Below are 15,464 nucleotides of genomic sequence, written 5' to 3' on the forward strand. Positions count from 1 at the left end.
TTAGTCCGTGTTAGTTGCATCCAAAATACACAAATTAGAGGCAAAACAATAGCAAAAGTGTTCGGGAAAGTAGATACGTTTTGGACGTATCAACTCCCCCCAAGCTTAGCTTATTGCTTGTCCTCAAGCAATTCAGTTAACAACTGACGCGTAAAAGAACTTTCACGAACACATTTGTTCATATGATGTAAATATTCTCATGATATGGCTAACACTTAGGCACTTCATAATAAGATACATGCAAATAAGAGCATCTAATAGCTATGTCAATCATGGAAAAGTACCAACAATTAATAATAAGCATCATGAATCATGTCTATGAGCAGGATTGCGATGTTCATAAAAGAGTATGATAAAGTGGTATCTCGCTTGCATGTGTTTGAATAGAAAAACATAAATGCTCAGGCACCTCTGAGGTTCATAGAAAGACTAGAAATAGAGATTGTCAAAGATAAAAGCATCAAAGTTATACCACAATCAATCATATTTTGAGACGAGCATATTATACTAAGAATGACAGTTGTGCTCTCAAGAAAGTGCTCAAAGAAAGGATGGAGACACAACATAAAAGTAAAAGATTGACCCTTCGCATAAAACAGGAGTAAAATTATTTTGAGAGGTGTTTGCTGTTGTCAACGAATGGTAATGGGTACACCAACTACCTCGCCAACCAGACTTTCAAGAGCGGCTCCCATGAAGGATGTCATTTCTACCAGCAAGGTAGATCATCCCTCTTCTCTTTTGTTTACACACGTATTTTAGTTTTATTATGGGTGACACTCTGATACGTCTCCGACGTATCGATAATTTCTTATGTTCCATGCCACATTATTGATGTTATCTACATGTTTTATGCACACTTTATGTCATATTCGTGCATTTTCTGGAACTAACCTATTAACAAGATGCCGAAGTGCCAGTTGTTGTTTTCTGCTGTTTTTGGTTTCAGAAATCCTAGTAACGAAATATTCTCGAAATTGGACGAAATCAACGCCCAGGGTCCTATTTTGCCACGAAGCTTCCAGAAGACCGAAGAGGAGACGAAGTGGGGCCACGAGGTGGCGACACCATAGGGCGGCACGGCCCAAGCCCTGGCCGCGCCGACCTAGGGTGTGGGCCCCTCGTGCCCCATCCTGACCTGCCCTTCCGCCTACTTAAAGCCTCCGTCGCGAAATCCCCAGTACCGAGAGCCACGATACGGAAAACCTTACTGAGACGCCGCCGCCGCCAATCCCATCTCGGGGGATTCAGGAGATCGCCTCCGGCACCCTGCCGGAGAGGGGATTCATCTCCCGGAGGACTCTTCACCTCCATGGTCGCCTCTGGAGTGATGTGTGAGTAGTCTACCCCTGGACTATGGGTCCATAGCAGTAGCTAGATGGTTGTCTTCTCCCCATTGTGCTTAATTGTCGGATCTTGTGAGCTGCCTAACATGATCAAGATCATCTATCTGTAATTCTATATGTTGCGTTTGTTGGGATCCGATGAATAGAGAATACTTGTTATGTTGATTATCAAAGTTATGTCTATGTGTTGTTTATGATCTTGCATGCTCTCCGTTACTAGTAGATGCTCTGGCCAAGTAGATGCTTGTAACTCCAAGAGGGAGTATTTATGCTCGATAGTGGGTTCATGTCTCCGTGAATCTGGGGGAGTGACAGAAACCTCTAAGATTATGGATGTGCTGTTGCCACTAGGGATAAAACATTAGTGCTATGTTCAAGGATGTAGTCACTGATTACATTACACGCAATACTTAATGCAATTGTCTGTTGTTAGCAACTTAATACTGGAGGGGGTTCGGATGATAACCTGAAGGTGGACTTTTTAGGCATAGATGCATGCTGGATAGCGGTCTATGTACTTTGTCGTAATGCCCAATTAAATCTCACTATACTCATCATAATATGTATGTGCATGGTCATGCCCTCTTTATTTGTCAATTGCCCAACTGTAATTTGTTCACCCAACATGCTATTTATCTTATGGGAGAGACACCTCTAGTGAACTGTGGACCCCGGTCCAATTCTCTATACTGAAATACAATCTACTGCAATACTTGTTCTACTGTTTTCTGCAAACAATCATCTTCCACACAATACGGTTAATCCTTTGTTACAGCAAGCCGGTGAGATTGACAACCTCGCTGTTTCGTTGGGGCAAAGTACTTTGGTTGTGTTGTGCAGGTTCCACGTTGGCGCCGGAATCTCTGGTGTTGCGCCGCACTACATCCCGTCGCCATCAACCTTCAACGTGCTTCTTGACTCCTACTGGTTCGATTAAACCTTGGTTTCATACTGAGGGAAACTTGCCGCTGTGCGCATCACACCTTCCTCTTGGGGTTCCCAACGGACGTGTCAACCACACGCATCAAGCAAATTTCTAGCGCCGTTGCCGGGGAACAAAAAGCTACAATACAGGGATTTCCTCCCTCGTCAACCACGCGCCAGTTGTAGGCAGTCAAGCAAATTTCTGGCGCCGTTGCCGGGGAGATCAAGACACGCTGCAAGGGGAGTCTCCACTTCCCAATCTCTTTACTTTGTTTTTGTCTTGCTTAGTTTTATTTACTACTTTGTTTGCTGCACTAAATCAAAATACAAAAAAAATTAGTTGCTAGTTTTTCTTTATTTGTTATCTTGTTTGCTATATCAAAAACACAAAAAAAAATTAGTTACTCGCATTTACTTTATCTAGTTTGCTTTATTTACTGTCTTGCACTCTACATTAAAAATACAAAAAAATTAGTTACTTTTGTTACCATGTCTAGCTCTGAACCTGTTACTTCTTCGCCTGAAGAATTAGTCTTCACTTTTAAACAAGGGGATGAGGAGAGTTTTAAGGATGCTTGGTCTAGAATTTTTACTTCTTATCGTAAAAGTGAACCTCAAATGACTCTAAGTTTGCTCCTTAGTAATTTTTATTTTGGTCTTATGATTCGCTATAGATATGCTTTGGATACTTTAGTGGGAGGAGATTTCCTTTATTGCAATGGGGATCAAGCTTTTAATGCCATAAAGAAGTTGGTTGCATCACATGATTCAGCTAATAACTTTGATTCAGCCCTCACTAGCATTTATAATAGATTAAACAATCTCGAGATAAGTACATCTCGCTTGGATGACAACTATTGCCATGTTCGTAATCGTCTTGAACAAGTTTTAGTGAACTCTAAACTTTCATTATGGGATCCTACTGTTAAACTTGTTATCGGTGAACGAACTCTTCGTGCCAACTGTGATATTATGTCTGAATTTTGCCTTATACCTGAGAGCATTTATAAATCTTTGAAACTTTGGGGAGTCGATGAAGGAGGAGAAGAAATAACTCTCATTGATAACTCTGTTATAATTCCTAAGGGAATAGCCGCAGGTGTGCATACAACCATTCTTGGAAGAACAATATCCATTGATTATCTTGTTATTGAATGTGTAGGGACAGGAAAAATCACACTCGGAAGATCCCTGCTGAAACTATTGGGAGCAGTCATTGATGTGGGAGAAGGCACCCTGGAATTCACCTCTACACCGGGGGGAAATCATATATTTCCTAAATCAAAGGGAAAGAAAAACAATAAGAAAGGTAAGGGAAAAGCCCAAGGTAAGGTTGACACACCATCTCTTGATAATACTTGATACACACTTTCTGCGCCTAGCTGAAAGGCGTTAAAGAAAAGCGCTTATGGGAGACAACCCATGTTCTTACCTACAGTACTTTGTTTTTATTTTATGTCTTGGAAGTTGTTTACTACTGTAGCAACCTCTCCTTATCTTAGTTTAGTGTTTTGTTGTGCCAAGTAAAGTCGTTGATAGAAAAGTTCATACTAGATTTGGATTACTGCGCAGAAACAGATTTCTTTGCTGTCACGAATCTGGGCTGTTTTCTCTGTAGGTAACTCAGAAAATTATGCCAATTTACGTGAGTGATCCTCAGATATGTACGCAACTTTCATTCAATTTGAGCATTTTCATTTGAGCAAGTCTGGTGCCTCGATAAAATTCGTCAATACGAACTGTTCTGTTTTGACAGATTCTGCCTTTTATTTCGCATTGCCTCTTTTGCTATGTTGGATGAATTTCTTTGATCCATTAATGTCCAGTAGCTTTATGCAATGTCCAGAAGTGTTAAGAATGATTGTGTCACCTCTGAACATGTTAATTTTTATTATCGCTAACCCTCTAATGAGGTGTTCTAAGTTTGGTGTGGAGGAAGTTTTCAAGGATCAAGAGAGGAGTATGATGCAACATGATCAAGGAGAGTGAAAGCTCTAAGCTTGGGGATGCCCCGGTGGTTCACCCCTGCATATTCTAAGAAGACTCAAGCGTCTAAGCTTGGGGATGCCCAAGGCATCCCCTTCTTCATCGACAACATTATCAGGTTCCTCCCCTGAAACTATATTTTTATTCCGTCACATCTTATGTGCTTTTCTTGGAGCGTCGGTTTGTTTTTGTTTTTTGTTTTGTTTGAATAAAATGGATCCTAGCATTCACTTTATGGGAGAGAGACACGCTCCGCTGTAGCATATGGACAAGTATGTCCTTAGGTTCTACTCATAGTATTCATGGCGAAGTTTCTTCTTCGTTAAATTGTTATATGGTTGGAATTGGAAAATGATACATGTAGTAATTGCTATAAATGTCTTGGGTAATGTGATACTTGGCAATTGTTGTGCTCATGTTTAAGCTCTTGCATCATATGCTTTGCACCCACTAATGAAGAAATACATAGAGCATGCTAAAATTTGGTTTGCATATTTGGTCTCTCTAAGGTCTAGATAATTTCTAGTATTGAGTTTGAACGACAAGGAAGACGGTGTAGAGTCTTATAATGTTTACAATATGTATTTTATGTGAGTTTTGCTGCACCGTTCATCCTTGTGTTTGTTTCAAATAACCTTTCTAGCCTAAACCTTGTATCGAGAGGGAATACTTCTCATGCATCCAAAATCCTTGAGCCAACCACTATGCCATTTGTGTCCACCATACCTACCTACTACATGGTATTTCTCCACCATTCCAAAGTAAATTGCTTGAGTGCTACCTTTAAAATTCCATCATTCACCTTTGCAATATATAGCTCATGGGACAAATAGCTTAAAAACTATTGTGGTATTGAATATGTACTTATGCACTTTATCTCTTATTAAGTTGCTTGTTGTGCGATAACCATGTTCACTGGGGACGCCATCAACTATTCTTTGTTGAATTTCATGTGAGTTGCTATGCATGTTCGTCTTGTCTGAAGTAAGAGAGATCTACCACCTTATGGTTAAGCATGCATATTGTTAGAGAAGAACATTGGGCCGCTAACTAAAGCCATGATCCATGGTGGAAGTTTCAGTTTTGGACATATATCCTCAATCTCATATGAGAAAATTATTAATTGTTGTTACATGCTTATGCATAAAAGAGGAGTCCATTATCTGTTGTTTATGTTGTCCCGGTATGGATGTCTAAGTTGAGAATAATCAATAGCGAGAAATCCGATGCGAGCTTTCTCCTTAGACCTTTGTACAGGCGGCATAGAGGTACCCCTTTGTGACACTTGGTTAAAACATGTGCATTGTGATGATCCGGTAGTCCAAGCTAATTAGGACAAGGTGCGGGCACTATTAGTATACTATGCATGAGGCTTGCAACTTGTAAGATATAATTTACATAACTCATATGCTTTATTACTACCGTTGACAAAATTGTTTCATGTTTTCAAAATAAAAGCTCTAGCACAAATATAGCAATCGATGCTTTCCTCTTTGAAGGACCATTCTTTTTACTTTTATGTTGAGTCAGTTCACCTATCTCTCTCCACCTCAAGAAGCAAACACTTGTGTGAACTGTGCATTGATTCCTACATACTTGCATATTGCACTTATTATATTTCTCTATGTTGACAATTATCCATGAGATATACATGTTATAAGTTGAAAGCAACCGCTGAAACTTAATCTTCCTTTGTGTTGCTTCAATACCTGTACTTTGATTTATTGCTTTATGAGTTAACTCTTATGCAAGACTTATTGATGCTTGTCTTGAAGTACTATTCATGAAAAGTCTTTGCTATATGATTCACTTGTTTACTCATGTCATATACATTGTTTTGATCGCTGCATTCACTACATATGCTTTACAAATAGTATGATCAAGGTTATGATGGCATGTCACTCCAGAAATTATCTGTGTTATCGTTTTACCTGCTCGGGACGAGCAGAACTAAGCTTGGGGATGCTGATACGTCTCCGACGTATCGATAATTTCTTATGTTCCATGCCACATTATTGATGTTATCTACATGTTTTATGCACACTTTATGTCATATTCGTGCATTTTCTGGAACTAACCTATTAACATGATGCCGAAGTGCCAGTTGCTGTTTTCTGCTGTTTTTGGTTTCAGAAATCCTAGTAACGAAATATTCTTGGAATTGGACGAAATCAACGCCCAGGGTCCTATTTTGCCACGAAGCTTCCAGAAGACCGAAGAGGAGACGAAGTGGGGCCACGAGGTGGCGACACCATAGGGCGGCGCGGCCCAAGCCCTGGCCGCGCCGACCTAGGGTGTGGGCCCCTCGTGCCCCATCCTGACCTGCCCTTCCGCCTACTTAAAGCCTCCGTCGCGAAACCCCCAGTACCGAGAGCCACGATACGGAAAACCTTACTGAGACGCCGCCGCCGCCAATCCCATCTCGGGGATTCAGGAGATCGCCTCCGGCACCCTGCCGGAGAGGGGATTCATCTCCCGGAGGACTCTTCACCGCCATGGTCGCCTCCGGAGTGATGTGTGAGTAGTCTACCCCTGGACTATGGGTCCATAGCAGTAGCTAGATGGTTGTCTTCTCCCCATTGTGCTTAATTGTCGGATCTTGTGAGCTGCCTAACATGATCAAGATCATCTATCTGTAATTCTATATGTTGCGTTTGTTGGGATCCGATGAATAGAGAATACTTGTTATGTTGATTATCAAAGTTATGTCTATGTGTTGTTTATGATCTTGCATGCTCTCCGTTACTAGTAGATGCTCTGGCCAAGTAGATGCTTGTAACTCCAAGAGGGAGTATTTATGCTCGATAGTGGGTTCATGTCTCCGTGAATCTGGGGGAGTGACAGAAACCTCTAAGATTATGGATGTGCTGTTGCCACTAGGGATAAAACATTGGTGCTATGTTCAAGGATGTAGTCACTGATTACATTACACGCAATACTTAATGCAATTGTCTGTTGTTAGCAACTTAATACTGGAGGGGGTTCGGATGATAACCTGAAGGTGGACTTTTTAGGCATAGATGCATGCTGGATAGCGGTCTATGTACTTTGTCGTAATGCCCAATTAAATCTCACTATACTCATCATAATATGTATGTGCATGGTCATGCCCTCTTTATTTGTCAATTGCCCAACTGTAATTTGTTCACCCAACATGCTATTTATCTTATGGGAGAGACACCTCTAGTGAACTGTGGACCCCGGTCCAATTCTCTATACTGAAATACAATCTACTGCAATACTTGTTCTACTGTTTTCTGCAAACAATCATCTTCCACACAATACGGTTAATCCTTTGTTACATCAAGCCGGTGAGATTGACAACCTCGCTGTTTCGTTGGGGCAAAGTACTTTGGTTGTGTTGTGCAGGTTCCACGTTGGCGCCGGAATCTCTGGTGTTGCGCCGCACTACATCCCGTCGCCATCAACCTTCAACGTGCTTCTTGACTCCTACTGCTTCGATTAAACCTTGGTTTCATACTGAGGGAAACTTGCCGCTGTGCGCATCACACCTTCCTCTTGGGGTTCCCAACGGACGTGTCAACCACACGCATCACACTCCCCCCAACCTTTGCTTACACAAGCCATGGCTAACCGAATCCTCGGGTGCCTTCCATCAATCTCATACCATGGAGGAGTGTCTATTTGCAAAATTAAGTTGCTTACTGATGAATCAGAGCAAAACATGTGAAGAGAATTATTAATGAAGTTTGATTAATCGGGGCTGGGAACCCCGTTGCCAGCTCTTTTTGCAAAATTATTGGATAAGCGGATGTGCCACTAGTCCATTATGAAAGTCCGTCAAGAGTACATGACAAGGTTGAAAGATAAACATCACATACTTCCTCATGAGCTATAAAACGTTAACACAAATTGAGAAGCATTTTGAAGGTTTAAAGGTAGCGCATGAGAATTCACTTGGAATGGTTTGAAATGCCATGCATAGGTATTTATGGTGGACACTTTGGAACAACTTGGTTTTCAGGGGTTTGGAAGCACGAGCAGCGTTCCCGCTCAGTACAAGTGAAGGCTAGCAATAGACTGGGGAGCGACAATCAAGAGAGCAGTCACTGTCATAATCATGCTTGCGGCAAAATAAATTAACTGAGGCATAAAAGTGATACAAGAACTCTGAAGCAAATTAAATCATCGAGGCTTAGTTGACTTTTGTTCAGTCATATGCATGCGTGAGCATGTGCTAAATCGATTCAAATGAATTATTCAGAGGAGGATACCACAATGTCATACCTATTTATGAATAAAACAATGCAAGCAAACATCCATGACATGCTACTCATATTAATAAATTGGAGCTAATCATGAGAGATCATGAACTACTAGACTTTCTTAAATGACATATACCTCACATGAACCAACTAAGTATGCTCACATGGATGAGTATATGTACAAAAATGAAAACAAATAGAGTTCATACCAGCCTCTCACCACAGTCGAATTGTCGTAGATCGTCATTATTGCATTTCACTTGTGTAGCTTGGATAATATGAAATGAAAACCACGCTCCAGCCACCGAAGACCATTGAACTCATAATGAACTTTACAAAACCAAAGAAGAACAACAAATATTTTTGGTGTTTTCGAATTGGAAACAAGAACAAAAGGAAACAAGCAAACAAAGCAAAATCTTTTTGGATTTTCTTATAGCAAACCAACGATAGCAAATAAAACAAAGTAAAAGCAAGAAACCAAAATAAACAAATGGTGAAGAGAAACAACAGAAATATTTTTGGTCTTTTTGTGTTTTAGGAAAGAAACAAAGCAAAAACAAGAAAATGAAAACTAGAAGAGTCACATAAACACAAAGCAGCAGGAATTCGTCAAACTTGACAGCAGTACAGTAATCGATTTTTAATAAATTCTTCCGCTGCTCCGCTCGAAAAGTGTTCAACTAATGAAAGTTAGATAACAACCTGGGGAACATGCACAAAAATTGGCTTCGGAAAATAACGTTATGGCTGTTTTTGAGAATTTTTATGGTGACAGTCCAGAATCTGTTTTCAGGCAGCACTTCCCCAAATATCATCTCCCTCTTATTAGAAAACCACTTAAAGAAGCAAAACAAGTATATACAAGTATCCAGCAATCATAATATGCAAAGAATGAGTGATGCCGGTATACCTCCCCCCAAGCTTAGGCTTTTGGCCTAAGTGGAGTTCAATCCCATGGTGCCCATGAAGTAGCACCTCCGTAGTACGACGAAGATGGATCATATTCCGGGTATGTGCTGGAAGAAGCACCCGGGTACGTGACTGTGTAGTCGTAGGAGGGCTCGGCATCCTCGGAGTCATGCTGCTGGTGGAAGCCTTGTATCTTCATTTTCTCATCCACCTCCTCCTTAGAGCGACCATGGTTTCCTATCAAAACTGAACAAATCTGGCTGTGGCAAAGGGATTTCCCTCTCATCCCCGTCAGCAAACAACATTCTATAGACCATATTATCTGAACTAGAATCAGCTGTAACAAATTGATGGCTCTTCATAGCAGCAATATCAAGTCTTATAGGAGTTAATGGCACATCAGTAGGATCAAGAGGAAATTCTAGATGTGCTAAAATGCGTGATGCAATAATTCCTCTAAAAATAGGCCCCTTGCTAGACAAGCGGCAAGCAATAAGAGCACCAAGATGATAAGGTGTCTCTCCAGTGAGTGCAGCAATTAAGAAAGCAAGATGATAGCTAGAAATATTACTAGCGTTCTCCCTACCAAGAATGCTAGTAGCAAGGTAATAAGCAAAATACTTAATGGCGGGGAGTTGGATGTTTCTTATCTTGCCACGCTGAATGGTGCGGCAATCATCGTTGGTGATCTCTCGATAGAGCTCAAGCAAAGCCCTGGGATTGTCCTCGATCCTCTTTGCTGTACCTACAGGGGCAATACCCAATGCAGCACAAAAATCTTTCAACTTCATAGTAATAGCTTTACCATAGATCTTGAATGCAACTGTCGGGTGGAAGTGCTTGTTGTTGAACTTGAAGCTCTCCACAAACATTTTAGTGAGCATATAGTATTGCTCTCTTTCATCTTCCATATAGGTGGTTAAACCCGCCTTACCAACGAGGGTCAAGAAATCATCCAGCAACCCTGCATTACTCAAAAAGTCATAACATGGGAAAGATGAAGCGTTAGGGACTCAATTGTCCTCTTCGGGATCGAAGCTTGGCGCGATGACATCCTCATTATAGGATTGCCTGAATCGAGTGGCGGTCCTAGAGGGCCTTCCAGTGCTTGTAGTCTCTCTCTCAAACACTTCTCCAAAGTTATAATTATCCATCTCCCTTTTCTGAAATTTTTCAACAATCATTATAAAATTTGATTTGGTGACATATTATTGAGGGAAACTACTATAGGAACTTGCTAGAGTACTAATCATGCATCAAAACTAATTTCTACAACTTAGAACAAGCATGCAAGCTCACTAAACATGTTACCTACAGCAGCAAAATATTCAAGATATACTCAACCAAACAAAATTCTACTTGGATAATCGGAGGAGTCACATACCAAGGAGCAAATGTGCCAAATTTCAGGAAGAAATCTGGGCTGAGCAAAGAGATCGAGAAATCTGGAGTTCTTGAGCAGAAACGCGAGTGTGAGGAAACTGGTGCAAGCTTTTTCGGGAGAGAGAAGAGAATGGGAGGAAAAAAGATGGAAAAGTGGGGCAAAGCGGGGCCCACACGCCAGGGTGGCGCGCCCCCCTTGCTGGCCGCGCCAGCCTGTGGGGTTCCACCCTGGGGTGCCCCACTGGTAATCCCCAGGTGCGTCTTTGAAAAATAGGACCAACGGTATAATTTTTGTGAATTTTTGAAAACTTTGAAAAATGCACATTTCTGGGTATTAAATTTATTATTACTGGAGAGGAAAAGATTTTGAAATCTCTAATTGACTAAAGAACTTTGCAAATCAAAATTGCTACAGCAAGTAAAACAAGTAGAGGAAGAAAGAGATGTTGTTTAACTCCTCTATGCATATAAAATGAATTTGTTAACAAGGTTGATCATGTCTTGTCACCAAATAAATTTTACATAACATATGAAGAAATAAACCTCAAATCAATCATGTTACCTTGTATTGAATTGATATGGATCCAATCATAATACTTTGATATCCTTCTTTAGGCTCATATATAGGACAATCAATAGTTCCAACTTTGATAGTTCTCACATTAGAAATGGTATTAACTCCACATACTTTATCAATCCTCTTGGGGAAATAGACGGTATGCTCCTTATCATCGACATTGAAAGTAACTTTTCCTTTATTGCAATCAATAACAGCCCCTGCGGTGTTAAGAAAAGGTCTCCCAAGAATAATATACATATTATCATCTTCAGGCATTTCCAACACAACAAAATCAGTTAATATCAAGCAGTTAGTAGTAACTTGAACAGGAACATCCTCACATATACCAACAGGAACAGCAGTAGATTTATCAGCCATTTGCAAAGATATATCAGTAGGTATCAACTTATCTAAATAAAGTCTCTTGTAAAGAGAAAAAGGCATAACACTAACACCGGCTCCCAAATCACATAGAGCGGTTCTAACATAATTATTCTTAATAGAACAAGGAATGGTCGGTATACCTGGGTCGTTCAACTTATTTGGAACCTTGCCATTGAAAGAGTAATTAGTAAGCATAGTGGAAATCTCCTCATTAGGAATTTTCCTTTTGTTTGTGACAATATCTTTCATATACTTTGAATAAGGAGGCAATTTAATAGCATCAGTCAAAGGGATTTGCAAGAATAAAGGTTTCATCCAATCGTAAAATTTATTATAGTGTTCTTCTTCCTTTGATTTTAGTTTCTTAGCAGGAAATGACATTTGCTTTTGAACCCACGGTTCTCTTTCATTACCATGTTTCTTAGCAATAAAATCTTCTTTAGTATACTTTTTATTTTTAGCATGCTTTTTAGGTTCATCTTCAACCTCTTCTTTATCAGAAGCATCATTCTTATCATTATCTTTATCATGTTCATTACCACTTTCAGTTTCAGCATCAGAAGTAGAAATACTATTAGGATCATTAACAGGTTCAGAGGATTCTACAACATTTTTATGTTTCTTCTTCTTTTTCTTTAAAGGTGCACTAATTTCTTTAGTTTGTTGAGAATCTTGTTCAACTCTTTTGGGGTGCCGTTCAGGATATAGAGGATCCTGGGTAGAAACACCGCCTCTAGTTGTTACTTCATAAGCATGTTTTTCTTTAGAATTATTTTTTAACAAGTCATTTTGCACTTTAGTGAGTTGATCAATTTGAGTTTGAATCATATGAAAATGTTTAACAACCATCTTAACATCATTGGAGGTTCTCTCCACAATATCATGCAATTTGCTAATAGCTTGAGAATTTTCCATTAGATGATTCTCTACTCTCATATTAAAATTTTCTTGCTTAACAATATAATTATCAAACTCATCTAAGCATTGAGCAGGAGGTTTTGAATACGGGATATCTTCCCTAGTAAAGCATTGAAGGGAGTTTACCTCAATCATGGATGAAGGGGGAATTGTCTCGCATAAATCTTCTATGGGAGGTAAGTTTTTCACATCTTCGGATTTAATACCTTTCTCCTTAAGAGACTTCTTGGATTCCCTCATATCTTCATCATTTAATTTAATCAAACCCCTCTTCTTCAATATCGGTGTCGGAGCTGGTTCAGGTGTAGACCAATCATCATGATTTCGGCCTATTTTAGCCAATAATTCTTCAGCTTCGTCTGGAGTTCTTTTCCTGAAAACACAACCAGCACAACTATCCAAATATGCTCTAGACTCAATGGTTAGTCCACTATAAAATATATCAAGTAGATCATTCTTTTCCAGATCATGTTCAGGTCGAGCTCTGATAAGAGAGCAAAATCTTGCCCAAGCTTCAGGCAATTTCTCTCCATCTTCCTGATCAAATCTATAAATTCTCTGCAAAGCAATATGTTGAGCAGTAGCAGGAAAGTATTTTCGAAAGAAAACATCACACAATTCAGTTGGACTTTTAATAGAACCAGGAGGCAAATTATTATACCAAGTTTTAGCATCATCCTTTAATGAGAAGGGAAAAATTTTAGCAACAAAATAAGTACGCATCTTGACATCATCAGAAAACAAGCTACTCATAGTAGACAGCTCAATCATGTGTTCTACAGCACTTTCTTCTTCAGTACCACAAAAGGGTGTTTTCTCCACAATAGCTATATGAGATAGATCAAGAGAAAAATTATAGTCTTTATCCTTAATGTTTATGGGAGATGTGGCAAATTTAGGATCAGGAGATAGCTTATATCTAACAGTATGTTGTGCGAGAAACTTTTTAATTTTTCTTGCATCAGTAATAGCATTGCATTTATCAATAAAATCATCATTAAGCTCCACATAATCCTCATCAGGATCATTACTAGAATAATCAACAGACTCGGGTGAACTAACAGGTGTAGTAGCATTAGGAGTTTCAGTATTTTCAATTTGTCTAGACCTAGCAATTGTAGCATCTAGAAAAGATCCCAATGAACCACTATCATCAAGCACAGCAGAAACATTATCAATATTATAAGAGTTTTCAGATTCAGCAGAAGTACCAGCAAGTGAAGCTTGCGGCGGTGAAACAAGTTGACTTATCACAGATGGTGAATCAAGAGCAGCAGAGGTACTCAGAGTTGTACCTTTTCTTGTAGTGGATGGTAATATGGCGACTTTAGGATCGCGAGATTTACCCATGATGGATAATTTGCAGCGAACAATATCAATCCAAGTGAATTTCCAAATAAAGCTATGCTCCCCGGCAACGGCGCCAGAAAATAGTCTTGATAACCCACAAGTATAGGGGATCGCAACAATCTTCGCGGGAAGTAAAACCCAATTTATTGATTCGACACAAGGGGAGACAAAGAGTACTTGAAAGCCTTAACAGCGGAGTTGTCAATTCAGCTGCACCTGGAAACAGACTTGCTCGCAAGAGTTTATCAGTAGTAACAGTTTTATAGCAGTAGCAGTAGTGAAATAACAACAGCAGAGTAACAGAGACAGCAGTAGTAATTTTAGTAAACAGCAGGATTAAAATACTGTAGGCACAGGGATAGATGACGGGCGTTGCATGGATGAGAGAAACTCATGTAACAATCAAGCAGGGCATTTGCAGATAATAATAAAACGGTGTCCAAGTACAAAGCAATCCATAGGCATGTGTTCCATATTTAGTCGTACGTGCTCGCAATGAGAAACTTGCACAACATCTTTTGTCCTACCAGCCGGTGGCAGCCGGGCCTCTAGGGAATCTACTGGAAATTAAGGTACTCCTTTTAATAGAGTACCGGAGCAAAGCATTAACACTCCGTGAACACATGTGATCCTCACATCACCGCCATCCCCTCCGGTTGTCCCGATTTCTGTCACTTCGGGGCCTTTGGTTCCGGACAGCGACATTGATGTCTACGCCCCCCTCCTTTTCCTGTAGACAGTGTTGGGCCTCCAAGAGCAGAGGTTTGTAGAACAACAGCAAGTTTTCCCTTAAGTGGATCACCCAAGGTTTATCGAACTCAAGGAGGAAGAGGTCAAAGATATCCCTCTCATGCAACCCTGCAACCACAAAGCAAGAAGTCTCTTGTGTCCCCAACACACCTAATATGTGCACTAGTTCGGCGAAGAGATAGTGAAATACAGGTGGTATGAATATATATGAGCAATGGCAACGGCACCAGAAAAGTGCTTTGCCCAGGACAGTAAACAAGCAGTAGTAACGCAGCAGTAGTAACGCAAAGAAAAACAAGAAACAAGCAGCGATAGCAGTATTTAGGAACAAGGCCTAGGGATTACACTTTCACTAGTGGACACTCTCAACATTGATCGCATAATAAATAACTCTTTCTCATATGTGCTACATACACTCTTTTGTTGGATGATGAACACATTGCGTAGGATTACACGAACCCTCAACGCCGGAGTTAACAAGCTCCACAATTCAATGTTCATATTTAAATAACCTTAGAGCATAATAAATCATTGCAAAATAAACCAAGAACTAACATAGTGCACACACTGTCCACATTACACTATGAAGGAGGAATAGATCACATCAATACTATCATAATGATAATTAACTCCACAATCTACAAGAGATCATGATCATAGCCTACGACAAGAACCACATGGTGCACACACTAGTCACCTTTACACCATGCAGGAGGAATAGACTAC

The sequence above is a fragment of the Lolium perenne genome, chromosome 4 (genome assembly GCF_019359855.2).
Source record: "Lolium perenne isolate Kyuss_39 chromosome 4, Kyuss_2.0, whole genome shotgun sequence".
Classification (NCBI taxonomy): Eukaryota; Viridiplantae; Streptophyta; class Magnoliopsida; order Poales; family Poaceae; genus Lolium; species Lolium perenne.